The sequence below is a fragment of the Idiotropiscis lumnitzeri genome, chromosome 20, assembly GCF_059441095.1.
Source record: "Idiotropiscis lumnitzeri isolate Australia: NSW breed Sydney's pygmy pipehorse chromosome 20, RoL_Ilum_1.0, whole genome shotgun sequence".
NCBI classification, from domain to species: domain Eukaryota; kingdom Metazoa; phylum Chordata; class Actinopteri; order Syngnathiformes; family Syngnathidae; genus Idiotropiscis; species Idiotropiscis lumnitzeri.
Window position 1 is genome coordinate 8440567 of NC_142410.1, and position 16918 is coordinate 8457484.

At 43.0% G+C, this 16918-nt stretch overlaps 1 protein-coding gene across 1 annotated transcript in view; it reads right to left on the bottom strand.

The window, feature by feature from the left end:
* fam20cb (FAM20C golgi associated secretory pathway kinase b) overlaps window positions 1–16918 on the bottom strand; it is a 35809-nt gene that overhangs the window by 14614 nt on the left and 4277 nt on the right. The gene's annotated exons all lie outside the window — the stretch shown is intronic.

A 16918-nucleotide genomic window follows, 5' to 3' on the forward strand; every position in this document is an offset into this window, starting at 1 on the left:
CCCTGAGATAGCTAAACACGGGTGGACTTTACTGCTTAAAATTCATCCACTGCCAACTCAGATAAAATGAATGTCATTTTTGACGTCTATATCAGTCAATGGCAGTGAATGCGTCAACTCATATTCCGAAAAAGCAATATTAAGCAGAATTGTGTTTTTCGACAAGTGGGCGTGCATAGAACATATTCTTGCAAAGAATTGTTTTTAGGTGGACTTCCCCTTTAATAACTCATTCACTGCCATTGACGAGTATACAAGCCAAAAAGTTCACTCATTTTACCTGGGCTGGTTTAAAAGGGAACGCATTTGTACTTGATGCGATTCGGAGTTGGCCGAATACGTCAAGTTGCCAAGAGCTATCAAGGACGTTGTTGTCACCAACTTCAACACAAGATGGAGTTCATCGAGCCAGATCCTCAAATGTGCAATTGACATTTCATTTGAAGTGTGTGATGAGTTATTGGGAAAATATTTGCATGACCTTACCGAGTGCTTGTGGCTAAATGAATATTTTCAAATCCACACATCAGCGTTTTGTTTGGCACTCGACGCTGGAATTTCAATCTGTTAATTAAAATCAATTCATGAAAAGAATCATTACTGCAAATGGAATGCGTGGAATGGACAAAAGATGACTTGAATTATTGCAGTCGGGGTCTGACCTAACCTTTAAAGACTGAAGAACTCCAACCGAAAAAAAACAAAACAAAAAAAAACATTTGAAGCCTCTTTTCCCGTCGGCACAAACAAAGTGCTCGGTTCTGATAAACCTTGATCCTCGAGACGACGCTACGGCCGAGCCCCATCGAGGTGACGAATGCCAGCCATTCTTGACGAAGGCGTTTTCATTTCCAAACCAACTCACCGGCCAGCATTCTGCGGTTCCGGCTCAACCCGCAGACGTATGAGACAAAAAGCAGTCTTTCCTCCGCCTTGATATTTTGTTATTTTGAAGACTGACCTGCTGCTGGATTTTGAAGACGAAAAAAAAAAAATAAATGTGGATAATTGCATCATTACGCTTATCAGTCTCTAATTGCTGAATATCGAAATAGGCTGTGTTCAGAGTTGCAATCTTTACGGGATGATTATGGGACATGCTTGGCCAAGACTGATCGCTGTGGCCTTTCCAGAGCTATTCTGGCTCTGCTGAGTGTGTGTCTTCCACTCCACATCGATCTATCGAGCGCAGTCCGCTCGGACTAAAAGGTGACGCTCATTTCTGTGTGTCGCACACACTCGCGCAAATGTTTATTTTGTTTGATGACACATGCGGCCCGTTAAACGTTTTAATCCGGCCCCGCCGAACTTGCGGTAGTTTGGAGCGACTCGATCGTGCTCGGCAACATGAGAGTGACTCGCACTCAGTGTTTTGCAAAAGTCTACACACCCCCTTTAAAATGCCATTTTTTTTTTTTTTTGTGGGTAGCTTTGTGAAAGAAAAATACCTGTAAAGATGTCTCCGTTTAGATCAGGTGTGGGCAAACTACGGACCGGGGGCCACATGCGGCCCGTTAAAAGTTTTCATGCGGCCCGCCGAACTTGAACATTTTTTTTTGTCTAAATACTGTGGTTTTTTCAAAGACATATATTTTGTCGTAGTGCTTTTTGTTCACTTTCATTGCACATTAAATCTATTTTTTTTCTCCGATGAGGTGATGTGACCAAAACACTCCAATCATCTCCTCCTGGTCCGGCCCCTCTGTCAAATTTTAGAACCCATTGTGGCCCGCCAATCAAAAAGTTTGCACACCCCCCCTGGTCTAGACTCGCCGGTCTGTGGGCAAGCAAGCGTGATTTAGCTGCGAGTGCGCCATTTAGCTGCTAGCTAGCTAGTTCACAAGGTCTTCTCCCGCTTTGTAAAGCGTCAAGAAAACAAAACACTTCCGATGTTGCGCATACATTACGAATGCTTAAACACTCAAGATGAATAATTAAGGCGGGATTGATGAGGGAGCGCATAAATCATCGTCTTGAGTCGCACTAAAAGACGCCGGGAACTTTTCACATCATCTGTAAGCTCGTTCACCTCCAAGCAGCTTTTTTGTCTCTGCGGCGAGCGGCAACAGAAGCTTACGAGCACGGCCGGTGTGGAACTAAATACGGAGCTGCTGCTTGACGGCTCTGTCACGGCCCATCTTTCTTTCACTCCATGCTTGCAGCCCGCGGCGCTCGAGTGCGGCGGGAAGGCTGCCAGTGCGGCTCGGTATTGACGGTGCACTGCTTCTCGTTGGACCTTTTACGGGTCAGCTAGCATTATTTCCTCACTGGATGCATGTGACGGACATACACGCTGCATTCCGTGCACCTGCAGCGTATGGAAAGGGTCGGCCTCGATCGGATTATATTCACGCGAGTGAACTTTCCTGCTCAGCTGACGATGGATATTATCTGACATCTATGCTCCACTAAAACTATTGCATCGGCAAAAACTGACGAACATTCCCGCCCAGGTGACGACGTATGTATGGGGAAATATAACACGGCGATGGAAAAATTTATAAATCTATAAAAAAAAAATGTAAAAATTATAGTATAGCTGTCCCGGTACAAAATGGCCAGCGGACCAATACTAGGCCGCAAGCCGGTGGTTGCAGAACACCGATTTATTGTATCAAGGTTACTAAAGTTCATGATAATAAATGAAATGATTAAAACTGAAAAGAAAATTTTTGTTAACATACGTTAAAAACATTTTAAAAAAATTATTTGTTTTATGTTAATAAAATCCACTAAAATAAAATTTTGTCTTTATCAATTAATTTTTTATATGAACTTTCAGGGTTGATTTTATCGTGGATTCCTTCACCGCAGTCGTAAGGCGACGCCATATATGCACAAAAACTAAAACAAATCCTAAAACTAATAATGAAAATGAAATGAAGCATTTTTGAAAAAAAAAACAATAATAAAAATAGAAAAAAAGTTCTTAAAACTAGTTAAAACTAATTCCATTTGATTAAATACAATTTAAAAATTCAAAACTTTATAAAAAAATAAATAAAAATAGAAAAACCCGTTCTTCAAACTAATTCCATTTGATTAGATTTAAAAATTCTAAACTTTATAAAAAAATAAAAAATTCCGTACAAATTCTGTGTGTACAATTACCCATTGAAAAAAAATATCTCAGCACATAGCCGACTTACAATTAACATTTAAGTCAATCGTAGAATTCACACACCAAAACATCCTTAATTATTCATGCAAGATGAAAAGAAATGACGCATTTAAATCAACTACAGAAGCAAATATAAACACAGAAGTTTTCTGGGATGAAAAACCCCAAACTAATTGGCTCTTCTCCCCCACTTCTCCCTCTCTGAACAACAATTACAGCTAATTATCAAGCTCTTTCCTCAACTCAGCTCTCAAAGCACGTCCGTCTCATCCATCGGCTCACTTGCCGGGCCATTTCTCCGCGCTTCTATCTGTCTCTCCCGCTGCGCTAGTGGCCTTCATCCGCGTGTAACCACAATGGCACGGGAGGATGCTAGGGTGTCGCCGAACCTGATGGGGAAACTTCCGGCGCGTTCCATTATTCATGACCAATGCGACTCCACGCGGGTTTCCATCTTCCTTCCCTCAAATCCCTCTCATTCGCACTTTTGCACCCGGGGAGAGTGATGGATTTATTAGCGGGCCAGGTATTATCGAGCTCATATGTGGGCTCACATCATGATGGGTGCAGAGCAGGCAGGAGATTTTATTTTATTTTTTAAATATATACATATATATTTTTTTTTTTAACGAGTTAAAAAAAAATGAATTAATTGAGAAATAATTAAGATAAAATCTCTCTCTCTCTCTCTCTCTCTCTCTCTCTCTCTCTCTCTCTCTCTCTCTCTCTCTCTCTCTCTCTCTCTCTCTCTCTCTCTCTCTCTCTCTCTCTCTCTCTCTCTCTCTCTCTCTCTCTCTCTCTCTCTCTCTCTCTCTCTCTCTCTCTCTCTCTCTCTCTCTCTCTCTCTCTCTCTCTCTCTCCCTCCCTCCCTCCCTCCCTCCCTCCCTCCCTCCCTCCCTCCCTCCCTCCCTCCCCTCCCCAACCTACACCGTACTACAGTTAATGCTGAGTTCTTCATACGTGCACCACCAGGAGGACCCGCCTCACTATTTGAGAAGCACTGCTCTAGGCTACCAACCTGATGATTTGAATTCAATAAATTGTTCAGCCCTAATTTGCAGCAAAAGAAACAGAGCATGAAAGCAAAGTTGGCTCCAGAATTCCATAGTAGAACCATTTGAAGTGGTGTCGCAGCCCAGTGCCATCCCAAACCCCCAGAAGCCCCACTCCAGTGCGGCCCTCATTGTGGCTTATCGGACCACTCTTGAACAGTCAGCGCTAATAGAATTAGAAGGATTTCCTAAGAAAGAGAAGAAAATGCCAGCCAAAGATTTATTCCCCACACGGAAGCGGCAGTCTTGCGAGCATATTGCAGCCATTGTGCGGGCTCAGGCAGGGCGGCCATGCTTCACGTCAAATGAACAGAGTCACAGGAAAGGCACCCAAAGGAACTCAGATCGACTTCTGGGATGGCGAAGCAGGCAGGTGGAAGTCCGCGACAGGTCGTTTCTTGCGAGACAATGGAGGATGGGTCAAAGACACTCCTACGTGACTCAGTCAGTTAGGGCGTCGGCACACATTGCGGTTTAAAAAAAAAGAAAAAGGTGCATCATGCACAAGCAGGCCCGCCTCAGGTTATTAACCACCATAAAACCATCGCAGTCATTTAAAAGCCATTTGCAAACCTTATCTAGTTTAAAGAATGCTTGATGGTGACAAATGCGCAAGATGAAATTGTATTACAAGAATGTAATCAAGTAATCATGCAGCGGAAGTGGCAATTATCGTTCTTAATGCAAGCGTGATGTCGTTTACAGTGAAAGACGAGACTTCTTAAATAGTGGCAAGCAGGGGGTGGAAATTAAACAAAGTGAAACTGCCGGCTCGCATGCTCGTGAGAAGAAGGTTTTGGATTTTCCACTCAATCGCGATCTCCGCTCGGCCCAGAAAGCCAAATTACGGTGTTTCAATTAAGAGGGAGCAACCTGTTCTTCTCCTTTTGAACCATCATTTCACCCGCGCAGGATAAATTTGCATTTTCAAAGTCGGCTTCTCGTCTGGATTTCCCTAAACGGATCAAATAATTTAACTCATCTAATTCCTATTACGAGTGTTCTTTTCTTTTTTTTTTTTTTGAAGGAGCACGGTGGTTTGAGAGAGGTATTAGTTGCCAAGCTGCTCTTATATCATTCGGGTTGACAACCTAAAAAGCTTCATGGGAGCCAAAGCCGATTAAACAATCGCATGACTGTTATAATGACATACGAAAGTCATGTGGTCAACCGCATAATTAGCAGCTGAATATTACGGAATTGTAGAACTGCCAATGTGGAGTAAAAATTTTGGACTGGCCTTATATATATATAAAAATAAAAAATAAATAAAATTTGAACGTATACAAAGCACTTGCAAATAATACGGCTAAATGTTAAAAAGTTAGCATGTTCCCCCGTAACGCCACGGCGAAAAATCATTTTCAAACGTATCGGTGTAATAGAGGTCAAATGTTAAAGAAAAAAAAATATTTGTAAAATATTTATATATAAAAAGGGCAAATTTGACACTAAGAATAAAAAAAAAAAAAAAAAATTCTATTTCAATTATCGGTTCTTTTAACAGGCGGTTATATACCTATTTCTACAGTCACTCCCTACCTACTATAAGATAAAGACCTCGATAAACACATCTTTATCCACATCTGCGCCCAAATAGAACGACTTCTTCCCAGCTCACGGGTCACGACCACATGATGAAATGCAGCCCGTACGCGCTTCCGAGGTTTGCGGCGTTGGATGGAAAGACGCACATCCCGTAGATGCCTTCAGAAAGGCCTTTGATTCGCGCCGAGAAGCCATCTCGCTCCTCATTTATTTCCCTCTTTCATGTGAGCTACATTAGTGACAGGAGAGTAATCAAAGCCGCCATTAATGCCCGGCCATTTCCTCTGCCCTTGCCACGAAGGCCCACGGGGGCACGACGAGCGCTTCCATGAACGGGAGCATAGAGTGTGGGGTGGGGGGGGCACAGCTAATGGATTTTCCGAATTTCCCGTGGCTTTGGACTTGAAAGGAAGCAAGAAATCACGAAGATGCCAATGATGCTAAATGGATTTGGGAATTTTCTTAATAGGGCCTCATTAGAGTCAAAAAGGGGCTTTCGGTTAATAACCAGAAAGTCTGATATGTTTATTTCTGCAAACTAGTCCGTGCCGGCGGGCTGCTTCTTAATGGGGGGAAGCTCAAATTCAGATAAAGGAAGATGTGTGCTGCTGCGCTTTTTATTATTTTTTTTTTTTGAGGGGGGGCTGTTCCGTATTCAAAGTTTCTGTTGCTGCATAAATAGTTGATTTCCGCATAGCAGCAAAAGGTTAAAAAAAAAAAAGAAAGAAAAATGAACCCACCGTGCCTCTCTACTTAATTCAACTTGCATTTGCAATCCTGCTGACTTAAAGAAAAAAAAAAAAAAAAAAAAAGGAGTCGAGTGCAAATCGGCGAAACATTTGCACTTTGCTGTTCCTTTCCCCACACGTTGCACGCTCGAACTGCAAATCCTTCAGAAATGACGCAACGGCAGCAAGGTGCCTGTCTCAGCGGGTTCAGATTGCCTTTTCTTGTCATTGCCAGAGCAAATATCATAAATAATTTAATTAAATATAGCAATTAAATGAATTAAAATTTAAAAAAATAATAATTAAATAATAACTAAATATGAAAAAAAAAAAAATCCTTAGATAGCAAGCAAACGTGCCGCCTGGTATCTGTGAGCAAGATTAAAAAAAAGAAAAAAAAAAAAAAAGAAAAAAAAATGGGCAATCTGATTGGATGCTCAGCGCCTTGACATCATTGCCACATTATTGCATCATTCATTCGCACGTTTCGGAGATGAAAATCGCACCGATCCTGAACGCGATTCACTTCGCCGGAAATGCAATGCGTCAAAGTAGGCGACTGTATTAAATAATGGACCCAGCGAGCGCCAAAAAAAAAAAAAAAAAAATCACATCAAGAGTGGATCAAGTATAGCCAGTATTAAAATCTCATCAGTTGTCACGTAAAACAGCTCACACATTTTTTTTTATATTGCATTTTAAACGTCCCAAGTGCAAAAGAAAGCCACGTGGATGGGCCGGCCTGTGAAGCGCAATGCAAAGCCGACCTTGTTAAACATTTATAAGGACCGTCTGGAAGGCTTTTTACGAGCGGAGAAAACACATTTTGCGAGAGGAGCGGCGATTTACGACAGATTTGAACATTTTCCATGGCGTGTGAGAGTTGTGACAAAGCCGGCCACCGAAGATGACGGTGGTGTTGTGCTCGCGAGGACGAACAGGTTTCCCGAGCAGGGATCGTCGAACAACCCCGATAAACGCGTTCACGTTTTTATCGGGTCATCGTCGTACGAACGCGCACTCGGAATGCGAAGGCGGCGGAATCTCGCTTTGATATGCAGATGGGACGCCGGTTTTGTCATTTCTGCCGGCCCGCAACGCCGTCTTATCGTTCCTCCAACGGGGAAGCATTAACGCTGATCACAATTACCTGAAGGGGGCGCCGGAGTGATAACATCGCAAAGGCTTTCCCGCTTCCTGGAAGGCCGCAGCTGCGTGGAATTCGATTTTGACGTCGCTCTACATACATATTTTTTATTCCGATTATCTGATTCGCTGACCCTCCCAAGCGCGACTTGACGCAAGAAAAACCCTTCCACATTCTTGTGCACTGACAAGCGAGTGAGACATACCTCAAATATTATGGACGGGAGGGAAAAGAAGCCAGCAGTTTGAAACGCACTCCAAAGAAAGTTGGCGGGGGGAGTGTGACTGCCAACTGGCCGAGCAGACAACAGACGAGAACAACTTGTGTGCAGTCACGCATTCCCCCCCCCCCCTCGCTGAAAGGGAACCAGCATAATCCTCATCTAACATGCTCGCGTTTGCAGGCTGGCAGTGAAGCGACTTGAAATGGAGATTTTTGCGCTCTATGACAAATGCATCGACTTCATAATTTACAACAAAGCTTTACGTAAGATTTTTTTTTTTTTCTCACTTTATGCACTGCATTCACAGGAGGCCCGAAAGCACTTAACCAACTGTTTGAACGTATGCTGGGCTTGACAGATGTGACAAGCTATTTTCAGGACGATTAATAAATTAAGAGTTAAGCGCACAGAGTTCTTTATTGGGAAAAGCTGCGGGAAATTAGTTGTTCATCTTTATGGTGATATAGACTCGGAGATGCGGGGGAGGGAGGGGTGGGGGGGGGGGGGCAGGGAAAAGTGCAAGAAGTGTGGACTTATTAAAAATGAAATATTGGCTTGCTGCTTGTAGCAATTTACAGTTTGTGTTCACATTTCGGCTTGTAGACATTTTCCCAAAAAAAGTTATATATTGTAACTTCTTTTATTCGATATATTTGTTCAATAAAAAAAAAAACAAGAAAAAAAAAACATAAATCAAATACTGTCGATAGATGAAGTCTCAAAACACTTGCGCTTGATTTATTCTAGCCAATTTATGTCGTTTTGGAGCTGGCCTAACATAACAGAAGAGAGAGACCGATTGGATTTATTTATTTATTTTTTTTTTTTTTTTTTTAGCGCCAATACCGGTACCAATTATAGCTACTCAAGAAGGCCAAGGAGACGATTTTCATTTTTTATATAGATATTTGACAACATAAATCTATGTTATAAAATTCTTTAAAAAAAATAAAATAAAATAAATAAATGTAAAAATTCATGGAGCTCCCAGAGTCGAAATTAAAAAAATAATAAAAAATAGCTCCATATTGTTTTCTACAGTAAACAAAGTCGTCCAAAAATAATAATGTTCAAATTTAACTTATTTTTGTTTTGATTTGAACAAATTTGATTTTAACTGATTTGTTTTCAGCTATCACATTAAAAAAAAAAAAAAAAAGGCAGATGCCGATATTCGTTAAAGTGCCGATAATCGACATCGGACGATAATCGGTCCAGCCGATAATCGACCTCTCCCTACATACAAGTAGTCATGATTCAGGCTTAGTGGAATATATCTCTCTTTTCTGCATTCCCTGACCTCTTTGGAGTCTGTGTCACAAGAACGGAAGAAGCATCGTGACAGCTGATAACGATTTATGTAACGACCAGATAACACCCCCCCCCCCACTGGTCGGACGTAGGCGGTGCGCAATAAAAGGTGAATGCCCGCAACTGTTGTGGATTGGTTTTTTTTTGTGTTTTTTTTAGGCCAGCTTGTGTTTAATGCTCCAAAGCTCATATTTGAATAAGCGCCGGACAAACATTATCCCCCACACCGAGTTAACTGGACACGCGGCGCAGCGTCACATTCGGAACGGGGGGGATGCTCAAACTTGCCGCGCGCTAATCCGCGCCACTTTGCCAAGCCGCTTTTTCCTTCGGCAGGCCTAACAATGCGAGAGTCACTTTTCCCGTCCGATGCTCGCAGCCCCCCCCCCCTTTCCCACCGTTTTTCTTGCAATTTCTTGCAAACAACAACAAACCATAATCCTTTGGTGAGTCCTAACATATGGTCGTCTTTTCTTTATCCACTCCGCGCTGACATTAATAATCACGGGGACTGCAGGGATCGTATAAGGGATGCTGTAAGCCCCCAATAGCTTCCCCCCCCTTTTTTTTTTTATTACGCTCACATTTGGATGGCATTTATGATATAATATAATTTCAAAACCGTCGATAATAAAAATGCAAAACCATCACTCCGAGTCTTTGTCTCATGAGCAAATGCTTGTACAATCTGCAGGCAATGTTTCCTGTTGCGCTTTTTTTAGCATGGTTCAACCAATTTAGAACTGTCAGCTGTTATTAGACGCGGATGTAAGTGACGACCAAAATATTAGGTACACCCGTGCAATGAAAAATGATCAGATTTGATTAAATTTGTCGTGTAATTTTGCTGTCCCTTACATGGTCATGTTAAATTTGACCCACTTTCACTTTTTACTCATTTACTACCAATGACGGCTAAAGACGTCAAAGATCGTTTTTTTTTAAATTTTTTTGTTTTTTATTTTTTTACTTGGCTAGTCGTTAATGAGTTGACATGATTTTTGGATGAAAAATATTTGACGTGTGGCTGTTATGGGACAGTAGCATCAATGTCGGGAAAATGAACAGTTAATACGAGTTTAAATTAAAAAAGAAAAAGCACCATCTGAGAACCGATTCAGCGACTTCAGGATGGGGAATATGAACCCTGCTTCAGTTTGATGCATAGCTCAACACCGAAGAGCGAGAAAAGCGACTGAAAATGAAGTTGCCGCGCTCCCATGTGATCCGTGATGCAAGCCAACCATTCGTGTTGAGACTGGTTGTATCGCGGGTGGCTTTGTTTTTTTTTTTTTTAATCTCTTCATCTGAGCTTGGTTGCATCACTTGTTTTGACTGTGCAACCCTTTTCTTCTTTCGGGGCAGCCCGAGTGAAGCACGCGGGAATAAGCAGACGCAAGCGAAACAAAGTGCTCGACTTCAATCAAGTCCAGGCAAAAAAAAAAAAAAAAAAAGTGGCGTGGAACATATGCTCTTGGCACGTCAGGGGGAAACTAATTAGGCAGAGTGTCCGGATGCAGAGGTGAAGATAAACGAATGAGCTAAAAAAAAAAAAAGTCAAAAGCTGACAAATAAAAGCTGCCAATCAGGAACGTCGGCATCGAAGACGGAACATACTATTTTACGCTGCTTCATTCCTTGCTAATTAAAACGGGAAGAGGTGCTTTCCCTTGACACTTCTTAAACGGACGAGCTTCTCACGCCATGAAACACTGCATACTTGCGTAAAACTAAAACAGTCGGCCTCCCGTGGTATAAGATAAAAGATGCTGTCTGTTTTTATAGGAGCTGTGTCTGTTCCTCCATCTGCTCTCAGATGCCCCCTTCAAAGAAAACATAAAAAAAAAAAACTAAAAAAAAAAACCAAAGGAAAATACGAGATTTCACTGTCTTGTTTGTTTGACGGATTGTTTCTCATCCAAACTCTGGAAGCATCAAAAATATCCTGTCGTTTATTTTATTATTATGTGGACTGTTTCATCTCATTGTGTCAATTTTCTTCTTCCTTGACAATCGCACCATGTTTTTGCGGTTCAGGTAAAAATGCCGACGTTGGAGGTTTCTGTTGTTTTTCTGTTCAGCCTTTAATTTAATAAATAAAAAAATAAATAAATAAATAAAAATATATATATATATACATATATTTATACATATATTTAATTAATTTTTTTTTTTTTTAAACCCGATGAAAATCCAGTTTGGCATCTGTGCAGTAAACACGCCACTTAACGGACGACACAACAACATGTGACTCGGGGCCAGCTGCCATTCGTTGATTGTATTTGAGAGAGCACCTCTTCAGTCTGCGAACACAGCTCGCACTTCGGCGTAGCGTTGGCGCATCAACTCCCCCCCCCCCCCCCCCCGCCCAAGCGCGCCGCATCCAGACAGCCGGTAAAAGAACGCCTTTGACTGACAGTCCGCCCAAAGCCAAGAGACAAGCTGACAAACGTTAGAAAAGCAAACTCTTCCCACTAAGACACACAAGCTGAATTGGATTTTTACGTGCATGTTATTAAGTGTTTTTTTTTCTTACAGAAAGTTGGAATATCCTCCCTCGTGAGAAATAACTGCACTGCACACAATTCCGGGTGTCTTTTTAGCCGCTTGTTTACATAATGACAGCGCTTGGTGAATGAAAACACCACTCAGAGTGAAAGAAATGTTTTGGTTCCGGTCAAAATAATTCACGTATCACTCGTTTTTGTTTTTATGAAATTTATGACACCATAGTGTGCCACAGGTAATCTTTTTTTTTTTTGTACGCACTAATTATAGTACTTACGTCACATTTCACTAAAGGTAAATGAAGACGATTCATCGTCAAACAAAAAACAACGCTCGCGAGGACAAACAGGTTTCCCGAGCAGGGATCGTCGAACAACCCCGATAAACGCGTTCACGTTTTTATCGGGTCATCGTCGTACGAACGCGCACTCGGAATGCGAAGGCGGCGGAATCTCGCGCAAGCTTTGATATGCAGATGGGACGCCGGTTTTGTCATTTCTGCCGGCCCGCAACGCCGTCTTATCGTTCGTCCGACGGCAAGTATTAACGCTGATAACAATTACCTGAAGGGGGCGCCGCAAGTGATAACATCGCATCGGCATTCCCGCTCCTGGAAGGCCGCAGCTGCGTGGAATTCGATTTTATTTTGAGACGCCCATGAAGACGGAGCAATGGACGCCGATGATGCTCATAGGTGCCCCGATTAATGCCTGATTGAAATTGACAGCCACCCAAAAAAAACTTTTCTCACGTGTTAAATAAATCAAACATGAAGATTTATTTATTTATTTACCTTACAGAAAATTAAAGTGACGCAAAGCAGCCGACTCGCGTCAAAAGTTAACGATTGAGCTCATAAGCAGCACAAATCCGAGCTGACGCCGTGCGTTCGAATGCATTAGCGGGCAAAAGCTCCCCGACTTACTGTTAGCGACATAAATCAACGGCGGCTGCTGAATACGGTCGATGGCACCCCGCCAACGGAACATTAACAGATTATTACCGCAGACTTGTTTGCGGCGCAAGCTGTCCTAGCCACGCCGGACTGCAGATTAGTCGCGCCGCATCAGCTTCTTGAGTGACTTTGCACGGCGCGGTAGGTCACCGTTGTCCTTTAGCGTCACACCGAAATTTACGCTAAAGTTTTGGCGATTGTGCGTGTCATCCATCTTCTTTGTATCGTTCCAATTTTAGTACGCGTCTTACCGAAGTGAGCAGAGCAACTTTACGACGTATTTGTCACCGATACCGCACACTTAACACACACACACGTTTCCTCCAGGCTATTATTTACGCCGTTGCCAATAAAATATTGACGCAAACCAGACGACATTATGTAGCTACCCCGCCCTCCCGCCTCCCCCGCAGCGTCCGTCAAAGATGACTCGCGTTCCTCGATTCAGCACAATTATAGATCCAGCCGGCGGGTCTCGTAAGAACGTTCCCATTGATCGGGATGAGACCGAGCGGGCGGCTGATTGGCAAGCGCCACAATTAAGCGGGAGCAGGAAGACCATCATTACATCAATCATCGCCCCCCCCCTCCTCGCTCCCCCCCCTCCGTGCCTCCTTTCGTCCATCATCTGCACTCATCGTCTAATGGGCTTTGCGCGCTCCGACGCTAATTTCACTGTCAATATTATAATCAACGTTCCCGAAATAACTTCGGCACAAAGCCAGACACAGGTGAGGAAGACCTGGCAAGCAAATTGAAGCACACATAAAGGAAAAATAAAGGTGCCAGCACCCAGAAATGTCAATAAAATTCAACATCTAGCGAAAGATTTTGGAGGTTATTTCAACTCGGCAGCATGTTGAATATTTTTGTGGTCGTGGGAAAAATGAGCGGCGATGCCAAAAAGTTGCATGATCTCATAAAGCTGCTGGTGAGTGCGAAACGTCGCAAAAAAACATCATCCCCATTCGATTTGTTGGCTTGTCGTATGTCTGCGGAAAAAACGACAGCGCAGACGCGGAGTCACTGGGTGGAGTCCTCGTTGACGTCATCGGCTAAGAATCGCCTCGCCCTCGTCCACCAAAAACAGAACAGCCTGGTTTTGAATCGAAAAGGGTGTCGTCATAGATAGCGAGCGCCTGGAACTACACGCGCACAAGCTGAAAAAAAAAAAAAAAAACCCACTTGCTGATGCAGAAAGTCAAAGTCAAAAACATTGGGCAGAAATTGATGGGGACGGACAATTTCCCAAAAGATGAAGCCAGATAGCTTCTCCCTCGTTTATGCTCCATGCACGTCGGAGATTTTGCTGTATTTTTTATCCTCTTTTGTTTTTGTTTTTTTGCCATAGGGAAAGTCGGCATGGGTGAGACTCAACGTGGCAAAGCTGTTGCCGTCCTCTGCGAAGACGCGATTAACCAAAAATCACTTGCACACAACGAACAATCGAGTCGTGTTTACATCACTCAACGGCTCCCAATGACACGGGTCGTCCGATTCACATTTGATTTTCACCAACACGTGGAGCCACACATGAAAAAAAAATAATGTCGTTCAAATTATCCAATTTTCACGTCATGCATTAGAGAGACAGAAAGAGGGCGAGAGAGACAACACTCCTCCTTATATGAGAGGGAGATAATGACAGAGATGGACCACATAAACCACTCCTCCTGACATGAGTGAGAGAGAGAGAGAGAGAGAGAAAGAGAATGAGAGAGAGCGATAGACAATAAGAGAGAGAGAGAGCGAGAGCGAGTGAGCGAGAAAATGTGTGAGAGAGAGAGAATGAGAGAGCGAGACAGAGAGAGAATGAGAAAGAGAGTGAGAGAGAGAGAGAGACAGAGAGAGCAAGAGTGAGAGCAAGAGTGAGAGCAAGAGAGAGAGAGAGAAAGAGAGAGAATGAGAGCGAGAGAGAGAGAGAGAGAGTGGCAAGAGCAAGAGTGAGAGAGATTGCGATAGATTGCGATGGAGAGAGACAGCGATAGTGATAGACCACAGACCACTTCCTCCCTGAGAGAGAGCGAGAGAGAAAATCTTTCAACATTACAAAAGCAGTTTTTCTGAAATCCTATCGTGGCCAACAAACAGCAATAAAAGCACAGAGAGGAAAAGCAGTTCCGGCACCTGCTTCAAAAGCAAAGAAGAAAATAAAACACAGCCAGTGTCAATATACACAGTTGCCGTATTGATTCCTGCGTGTGTGTTTCACAACCAAATTGTTCAAGAAGCACTAAAGGAGCGGGCTGTTTCCTGCAAGATGCGACCGGTCGGATCGATACGATCACCGCGGCATTATGCGCACGCCTGCTCGACTTCCTGGCTGACGGGCACGCGTGACACGCCGAATCAAAGAGGACGTCGGACGCCGAGAAGAGGAGGCGTGTGGATGTGACGTCTCGGATGGAAATGGCGGGAATGAGTGCGCAAATCTGGCAAGACCTTGAGCCCGGTCCAAATGAGTGTGCGCTCACACACACACACACACACACACACACGCGTCAGCATGGGTTGCCCTATTTCATTCAAGTCAAGTGCATCCGAGTGGGATTGGCGGTGGGGGGTGGGGACGGACTGAAAAGCCAACACTCACATCCCCCCTTCCTTCCTTCCTTCCTTCCCGCTTGCTTGCTTGCCTTTGGTCCTCAGGATGATCAAACATCGCAAAGCTACGACAAGCACAGCTGTTAAGCAACACATTTGTGTCCGAGCCGTAACACTCCGTTTTAGCCCAATTGCAACATTTGGAGGGGTGGGATTATTATTTTTTTTTTTCATTAGGGTTAGTTTTGAATTTCAATTCAGTTAGTTGCAATTCGTTCCTAGAGCTGCGATTGGCTGGAAATCAGCTCCGGGTGTAAACTGAGGTACAAGTTTGTTAGTTCTTCAGAAATTAGGTTTCATTCAGTTTTTATTAGTTTTAGTTTTTCACCCCTTTTTAATATACTGCATATGAACTCTCGAGTACAAGATAAAAAATATATATTTATTTTCATATATTTTTTATTTTTTTATTTTATTTTAGTCTTAGTTCCTTATTTAAATATACTGTATAAGAACTACTGAGTGCAAAATAAAAAAAATATTTATTTTTCAAAAATGTTCAGTAGTTTTTATTAGAATTTGTCTTAGTTTTAGATTTTTTTCCCCCCCTATTTTTTTTTTTTTAAATACAGCGTTGCATAATAAAAAAAACCAAAAAAAAACGACAACACTCAAAGGCTGGCATGGCCCCTTTAGAGCGCCTCGTTGTCACAGATGGATTCAGTTTGCAGATTTAAAATCCATTGAGTTCAATATCGATTCTTATTCCAACATACACAAGTATCTCTACTTCTCACTTCACGCCTTTCCTCCTTCGCTTCTCATCTGTCGTCTTCCAAAGCCCCGTCAGCACGATTTCAGGCTTGTTACACCGGGCCTGAATTAGTGTCATACGACGGAAGCCGTAATTAGAAGCGTCTCAAAACGCCGGCGCCACCCATCAAGTGCGGCGGGGCTTAACCTCGCTCCGTATGCTGACAAGCCGAGGCCAAACATTAGGCCGCGTAGGACGCCATTAACCCGCAATTAAATTACAATCAGCATCACAAAAGATGGCTGACATTTAAATCCACAAATTGAGGAAGGATTAGAAGCAAAGAGTACTTCTCTCGGGATGTGTTATCTTAACGCGACGCCGCGGAGAAAGAAAGGCAACGTCAATTAATCAAACTTTTCCGCTGTCATTTCCTTCCTGATCGCCTCTGCTTCACCTGGTGCGTAAACCTCAAAAAGGAGGCGTGCAGATGCAATTAAAACACAAAGATGATTTCCCCCCCCCCCCGAAAACGTATGCAAATCAAATATGAAACCGCGGCATGTACAGCACGAGTGACGTCTGAAAGGCCGCAGCTTTTGACTCCGACTGGGCGCTTAGCCAGAGAGGACGCTCATTAAATGGTATTCGGGCTGAAAAGCAGCTGTTAAATTGTCCATCACAGGCGAGTTGCGCCATCACGTGAAGTCATTTCTTTCGGCAGCTTTTTCATTCGCTTTATGAGTCGAATCCACGGCGCCGTTTAAAGCACAACGAAGACGTATCAGGAGAGCAACCTCGCAGCCACCAATCTGCATCACGTTAATTGCGCTTCATCTTTTTTTTTTTTTTTTAGAAGCGTCGTTTATAGAAGCGCTGAGTTACGGTAAGTCATAAATTGCCAGCGATAATTTTTGTTGTTGGCCTATGAAAGCAAAATGCCAGGATGTTGCTCACGATGCAGCCAACATAGCGACTGTACATTGATAGTTTGGGATTTTTCATTATAGTTTATTAATATTTTTTA